Genomic DNA, 8,620 nt, shown 5'->3' with positions numbered 1-8,620 from the left:
GGGGACGCACCACGCACGCACGCGGCGGCGCCGGCCAGATGTTCCCCCCCCGCCGCCCTCCCTCCCGGCGCTGGGCTGCTGCGATTGACCGAAAGCGGCCGGACCGGGTTCCCCGCCCGCCCCCTGCAAGCAGTCTTCTCCAATAGGAAGGCGGCTTTTCAGGGAGGCGGAGGCAGTGGCGGGCAATCGTAGGACTGACAAGAGGGCCCAGCCATTGGGAGGGGCGAACCGGAGCTGCCTCTCGCGAGTGCCAATCGCAGGCAGAAACTGTTGGGGAGGGCGGTCCCGAGCGGGCGGGGCTGGTAGCCAGGCGGTGCGGGCGGAGTCGGCGGGAGGGCTCAGCGGCGGTGGCGGCAGCGGCGCCCCTCTGGGGGACTTGGCCGTGAGAAAGTGAAAGGAGCCCGCGGGCGGCGGCGACAGCTGCACTGGGAGGGGCTTGTTTCCAGGCTAGGAGGCCTCGCGCGCTCTGGGGGTGCGGAGCGAGCTTTTCGGTGTGCGCCTTGACAACCATAAATACAGTTTTGAACGTAGTGGGGCTGGGCTGCTCGAAGTTGCGGAGGTATCCGCGGAGGCAGAGCACCCGGGACACACATGACCTGAGCCCGGCATTAGGTGGCTCCCTGTGCTCCGGCTGCTGTGGGTGACGACGCCCAGGCCCTCGTCTCCTAGAGCGCAGAGGGTAGGACTAAGGGACGTCCTCGCTCCGTCTCGCGCTGCCCCGTCAGCAGGTGCAGGTGCGCGTCGGACTCAGCGGACGCCACCGGCTTAGACGGGCAGTTTCTGGGCGTCATTCTCAGGGCGTCTTGTCACAGACACGACGGAGCACCTGTATTTCTCGCAGAACCCTCATGTCACGTGTATTTGCAGTGTTACAAGTAGCCATTCCCGAGTGACCAAATTCTAGAGAACTACAGTAAAAGTGATACTTGCAGAAGCCATAGCCTGATTTCTTAATTGGTACGTCTCAAGCCACAAAGTTAAACTATGGAGGGAAGATGTAAGACTGTTGTATCGTTTCTCCCTCCCTTCAAATAAACTTTTATTCGATTCCTGTTCTTTGCAATTAAACTGTGTTCATCACGGCCACCAAGAAAAGTAGAAACCTCTACCTCAAGAAATTGGAAATATTGTTGAAGAGGCAAGAATTACAAGTAAAAAGTTGAATAACAAGGGGGAAAACTGTTCTAAGAATATAAAATAGAAAACTGCAGAGTGAGGAAGTTAGTACACTAGTAATTGTCAAGTGAAATGAGTTTATTCTTTGCTAACTGAACAGAGACTGGCAAGCCTGTTGCTAACCAACTTGCCAGGAGACCTTTCAACTGGGCAGAATGTGCTTTCACTTTGTTCCAGGTCAGATGGGTAAACTAAGTTGAAAGTATTGTGTAGGCAAATCAGACATATTGAATTACTAATGAAGTAAAAACAGGAGCACACAAAATTCCTGCAGCTGATATTGGAATATCCTGTTAGAAACAGTAGTGATGTTCTCTACTCTTTCCTCAATGTTTTCATGCACCCTCATGATTGATAACTGAGGTCAAGGCCATTCTATGACAACTAGAGTTTTTTATTCCATGGACTATATTCCATTTGTGCTTTTGGTGAATTCTAGATCTTTTAGTCGGTTGGTAGAGGGCCCAATTTCAGTCTGGCCTGTTTAAAGTTAGGGAAGTTTATAAATATTCTTGATGAAGGAAATACACTCTTTTAAAAACAGGGGAAAAGAAGTATATGCTTTGCCAACAAGTTCAGGAAAGAATTGGAAAAAGAAATATTTGCATTCTCAAAGTTGTTTCTCACCTACTAAAAGTTTAAAATAAGAAAAGTAACATCTCTGAACAAAAAGACAAAGTAATTAATAGTGTCAGCATATGAAGTAAGAAGTTCATAAGAAAATTAGAACATTAAGATTATCCGTAAAAAGTTTAGAAACTCAGCTCTGTAGCATGTAAAGCCACAGCTCTAACAAAAGTTTTTACAAAAAGCATCTACAGATAGGTTAAATCCCCAGAGATGTGCTGGGGGAGACACTGATGCATCAAAAGTTATGAGCATTGTTTTTTAGATATAATTGTCATCACTAGAATCCATTTTGAGAGCTGAGTAGTGTAGCCAGGAAATGTAGATTAAATATATACTTAAGGAAGCAAGTTTGTAGTCCCTAAATTATTTAAAATATTTTCTAAATTCATGAAAATGCATGGAATATTCATACATTGTCAGAACCAATAAAAATGCTTCTGGAGTATTTACTGTGTTCAAGAAAGGTACTGTGATGGATACAGAAGACAACAAAAAAGTATGAGACATCTCTCCTTCTTGGAGTTTAAATTTAGTTGGGAAAGAAATGGCATAAATATATAAAAATCTGAACCAATGGAAAAACTAAATAACAATATAATAAGATATGAATGTCAGAGCTAAATTTAATATTAAATTTTTATAAACATCTTGTCCCTGGTCTCTGGTTGCTGTTGCATTTTCTCTGCCTCTTTTTTACATTAAAGACAATTTTTTTTACTCTGACTTTTTTTTTTTAAGTGTTATAAACTTACTGTAAAAAATGATACTTGTAATCATCTTTGGAAAGTCATCAGCCTACAAATTGTAAATAAAATAAGACTGATTTCTGAGGTATCATAATACAGAATGATGACTATTTTTACTGGGCACCCACTGGAACCATGGAAGGTAAGTCAGACTCTAAAGCACCCCTTTAAGAAAGCTCCTCAAAGTAGGGACTGTTTGGCTTAGCAAATTAGTAAGATACAGAGCTACTTGCCATAGTTTGAGAGCCAATAATCTTTCTTTTTTTTCTCTCCCACAATGGAAAAAAATGCAAAAAGTATAGTCTCTAAACTATTAGAAAAATATACCATTGCTTCCCTCTGGAGGAATCCTAGTCCTAATACAATTCCAATTAGTTCATACTTTTCTGGGAGTCCTGAAATTTAAAATGATACCAGTCAAGTTAACCATTCATGGTTAGATTTCTTGCCAGAGAACAAGATTTATGTTTTACTAACACATGCATTCTGACCAATAACAATTTAACACTATAAAACATTGACATACCAAATAAAATTTAATTTGATGAGCAACTCCATAAAATGAATGTCTGACTTTTAAATGTGAACCACAGGTCAAATCTCTGAAAAAAAATCAGTGTTTTTATTACACTTTGTGCAATAGGTCATGTTGAAAAAGTTATCTGTGAAATTAATTTTTGAATATTGACTTTTTATAAACTTCAAGTATAATTGGATTTTTCTTCTTAAAAAAATAGGGAGGCAAGCATTAGTAATAAAAGGCCAGATATTCCAAACTGTAATGTTTTAAATATAAGAACTATAAAATGTGACAAAATGTGAGTAGAAGTTAACCTGGTTTTGAATCTAGAGAAAAAATACACTAAAATGAAAAATTTGTTGACGCTTCTATTAAGCCCACTTTCAATGTCATAGCACACATGAAATTCTATTAACTTATTTCGATACTCTCTCTCCCTCTCTCTCTCTTCTGGCTTTTAGAAATGACCAGGTTGAAATGGCCTAAAGGGAGAAGGAGACACAGAAACACAGCTGACACAATAGTAAAAAAAGGAGTTGAGCAAACTGCAACACAAACCACTATAATGAAATGAAGGAGCATATTTCCTAAAGCATAGTTGTGTGTGTGTGTGTGTGTGTGTGTGTATACACACACACACACATATATAAAATAATTCCACAAGCACATTATATACCAAATCATTTCTTAGGTTATAAATTCTGTAATACTTGAATCTATTAAATTCCTGAACTATGATAAGCCATAAATAGGAGATAATTCATCCTGATTCTCAGCCCTGAAGACAGAAATGTTATAAACACTTGAGGAAAGGTCCTTAACAGATTTACACAGAGCATTGGGGACAGACCCCCCTATACTGAAAGCAGAATGAGCCTCTACACCAGTAATTCAAATCTGTCTGAGGTCTGTTAAAGGGCAGAGAGGAGAAAAAGATACAGTCCTCCCAAAACTGCTTTTCCTGTATAGCCAGTTTTCAGTTGCTTACTGTAAATCAGTGCTTTTACATGACCACCATAAATCCAGAGACAGCATAATGGCTGAAGGAGGCTGATAGCTCAGGCTTGGCTGAGACCAAGACTGGCCCCTTCGGAGAACTTAGGAAGAAAGGAAACAGCCACCCAACCCACACCTCTTTCCTCTCTCTCTCTCTCTCTCCATCCCTCCATTAAATTCATTATGCCTCATGGCATATGGAAGGCAAAACAATGCATACAATGACGCTCTTTACAGTTAGCTTTGTACTATAATAGAGTCATTATTCTATTGGTGTATGATCCCAGGTAACTTTTGAACCCCAGGTTGGTTCTCTTCCTTGCTACACAGAATGCCTTCCTGCCATCCACTGATGTCAGTTCAATCAGTTAAAAAGTATTTAAATACTATCCTAAACAAAATAAATTTGTAGAGACAAGTCTACCACCCTTAAAAATCACACAATTCCTCCAAAATCCGAATGTTGGAACTGTTCTATTGTTTTGGAAGTTATATTAATTAAAAGATGCCTTCATTTTATCTGTGGGTTTTTTAGATTAAATTAAAAAAAATAATCTGAAGAAACATATGACTTTTCCAGATGAATAGATTCTGTTAAAGAAAGATTTAATATGAACCTATGATATTCATGCCCCATTTTTAAAATAACATAAATCTTTGAGTATTGATTGTTTTAAAATTCTGTAAAATATATATAGAGAGAGGTAGTTTGTTTTTGTTCAAAATGAAAGAATAAAACTTCTAAATATTTAAATGTTCTTAATTATATTCAGTTGCTTAAATTTGGGTGCAAATGAACTTAGAAAAAGTGAAGTAAGAGAGATTACCGGAATTGACACCGCATACCTACTACATGACAAGTATTGTGCTTCTGACCAAAAGACAGAAACTTCATCTGTCTGCATTCCAATACAAGGATAAACTTTTCCTTCATTTTAGGCCTGCTCCACCCTCAAAAGCAGAATCTTTTGGGACTTTAAACCGGCAGAAAGGAAAATGATACATCCAAAAATTATTTGCTGAGAACTTACAAATACATAAGAGAAATATGGAATTGCATTCTCATGGTTCTTGTAAAATTTCCATGTGCTAGGTGCCAAAGATACATGAAAGAATACCATCCCCCCTTATATTTAGGACTTCATTATGCATAAATGTCATTGTGAACCCATTGGACAAAGATAACATTGCATTTTTCGTTCATGGCTAATAAATGCATACCAACCCTAACTATCATAATAATATCAAACTGTCATAATAAAAACCTTTTCTTATAAAGAAATCCTTATGAACTTAACACAGAAGTCTTGATACATACCGAATTCAGACTATTCCTGGTAATAAGAGCAGACAGAAGGTTAAATCTCACTCCAGAAATTTATTTCACCCTTAGCGATAACATGCAACTCAGGAAGTTACTTCCCTTACAAAGAACTAGCATTTATGCTTAAGACTAAAATGATTATTTTTAAAGTACCCATTTTACAATGCAAATGTGTATCTAAATTAAACTCAGTAAAAAAAATAAGCATTTTAAGTTGAAGCTGCAGTAATGACTTTATGGGAGACAATAGGAAAAGCGGTTCTTGAATATGAACGCAGAAGAAAACAAATTTCAAATTCCTTCCAGGTGTCTTGAAGATTTCTTTGTTCCCTGGCTCTGTACCTTAATGTTTTGGCACATGTTTAACTGAGCACCCATTGCTCTGAAGTTGTTTTACAAAACTAAGCCTGCCCAGCAAGATCATAGCAAAAGAAAAAAAAAAGGGCAAAAAACTGACAGCTGCTCTACATTGCCAAGCCGTGCCTTAGCACTTGGAACATGGGACAGATGCAGGAGCAGAGGCTTACTAAGACAGAACAGCAACAAAAATCTTTGTAACAAAGACACACACACAGAAGAGCATTTTAGACAGAGACAAATGACAGAGACGAGCAATATAAAGACAATAGCTTTAGAGAGGAGACGTAGGGTGATAAAGGAAAGTGAGAAGATGGTGGCAGTGGAGAAGCATGATTGAAGAGAGGTGGAGAGAAGGAACGGTCGCCACGGGAAGTCTGTGGTAGAGGCCTGGGTGGTGGAGATGCTGGTGGATGTGGGGGCAGAAGAAAGGTAAATACAACAGAGATGTCAGTATTTCTTCCTGGGCTCTGCTGATCCTATGCTACTATTATTTGTCAAATCGTATCTTGCACATTGTCCTTAAATAATGCTTTATGAAATAGCTAGCCCCAAAGTAAAGAGGATTAGAATATACTTTGTATTTAACTGTTTCCAGACATTGTTGCCACAATCAGGGCAACTGCGTGTGCCTGTGCGTGTGTGTGTGTGTGTGTGCGCACGCGCGCATGCCCTTATGTGCATCTAGGTCATTAGTTTGGCTGTTTTTTCTGAAAAGACCTGCTCAATACAAACTAGGTTTTCTTAATATAGAGTTAGAGCTTCACAGCAAGCACTCTCATTACTTAGATTTAGGTTGATATTATAGTGAAATTGTGGGGATGTACTGACATTTCATTGAGAAGTATGACCTATTCATTAACCTAACTAATCACATTTCGGAAATTCATTCATTCAACAGACACTAAATAACATACGTGGGGCCTGGTACTAGGCATATCAACCTCCATATAAAACAACTGACCTGCAGTGGTCGAGAGTCCGCCTGCCGATGCAGGGGACACGGGTTCGTGCCCCGGTCCGGGAAGATCCCATATGCCTCAGAGCAGCTGGGCCCGTGAGCCGTGGCCGCTGAGCCTGCGCGTCTGGAGCCTGTGCTCCACAGCGGGAGAGGCCACAACAGTGAGAGGCCTGCGTAAAAAAAAAAAAAAAAAAAAAACTGACCTGGATCATAACCAGATGCCTAAATTAGCACCGGAAAGAAAGAAGGTTGAACAACTTCAATAAAGAAAAAATTCCCGTGATTTAAGATACTGACTCCATTTTTGTTCACTATCTTCCTTGATAGCTCCCTCAGGATGAGAACTTTTCCTACAGCGTTAGCAACTGTACCTTTAGCACCTAGTATGAGTTCAAGAAAGATTTATAGGCAGGAAAAGAGGGAGGGAGGGAGGGGAAAAAGAAGGGAGAGGTGAAAAGAAATAACTTACAACTTTTCATTTTTCCAGAGGCCAGAGGGAATAACAGTGCTTTGCCTGTTCAACTGTTCCCTTCAAACTCAGGAAAAAGTGAGAAGCACAATGTGTTCTGTAGACTACCAGAAAAAGTGCCCATTTACTTTCTTAGAGGTATTCTGACCCAGTATAGAAATAACCCAGGTGAACATCGTAGAGACTTTACTCCTAGTGGAATCATAGCAGTTCTCTAGCATATGTAAAGAGTATTCCATCTGTGAGGCATTTTAGAAGTGAGTTACTCCTCAACAGATCTGTCATAGGCATGGGATGTGTTGTGATTTTTGTTACTTGGAGGGGAATGTTGATACAGAATGGCTAAGTGGCATATCCGAGGCCCCAGATTAAGACAGATGCATTGCAGGGCTAGTCATCAATTCCTTAAGTCACTGTTCTTCAGATATTTAGGCCACTCTGAAACTAAAAGAAAAACCTCCATTGTTTTTAAACAAATTTAAATCTACTAGCTTTGAAAGAATACAAACTTTCGGGTCTTTCTCCTTAAGGAAAAAGTCCATGATCTCAATTGAACCACACAGACAAGATAAAAATATAATGAAAGAAATTATTCCTGACTTTTCATGTATAGCTCCAATAAAGACATATGCCATTGGTGGATATAAATGAAGATGCCTCCAAGCAAGAAATGTTTTCCCTTTCTGGACACCCTATTAAGACAGTAGGGTCCTAACACAGTAAATCTGGTGCAGAGTTATCTATAAAACTGTATATATGGGTGCATCCTGTGACTATGAAAGATAAAAGATTATATTTTTCATTTGCATGGTTTGTTGGGTTTTATTTGGCAGATACAATAACACAGGCTACTCAGAGCCCATAAAACAAAGTGGGAACAGCAGCTCATTTGGTGGCCGGATGTAATAGTTATGGCTAAAGGGCTTACATAATTCATCTCAAACCCTTACGCCCATATTGACTGTTCTTTAAATGAAAATCAAACTCTCACGGCCATAAGAAGGGATCTGGTCAGAAATTTGATTGAGATCCTTTCTTCTTACACAGCTTCTGAGATGATCAACCTGCAACACTTAAAAACAGCTACAGAAATGTCCAAGAATAAGCATACATTACCTAAGCACATTAGTACCTCATGTCTCCAATCCTACTTCTCTAAACAACTCTAAAACTCCCACAGAACGAGAGTGAGTGAAGAGAGAGGCCCTGTTCTTTATTAAGACTCGGAAATCCTAGTTAGACTCAGGAAAGCCTCAGAGCAATTGTAAGCCATGGTTAAGAAATAATGTTTAGCTTTCAGATGATGTTTAGTGCAAGATAATACTTTGGGGGGATGGGGTACAGCAAAGGGGGACAATACAAAAGCAGAGTTGAGGCATGTGTTGTTTAAGATTATTAAAAGTATCTATTAGATCATAATTCTAAAAGAATATTTTTAAAT

Source organism: Lipotes vexillifer, unplaced genomic scaffold, assembly GCF_000442215.2.
Source record: "Lipotes vexillifer unplaced genomic scaffold, Lipotes_vexillifer_v1.1 scaffold104, whole genome shotgun sequence".
Lineage (NCBI taxonomy): Eukaryota > Metazoa > Chordata > Mammalia > Artiodactyla > Lipotidae > Lipotes > Lipotes vexillifer.
The sequence above is the reverse complement of the archived record's forward strand: the minus strand, read 5'-3'. Positions refer to the sequence as shown.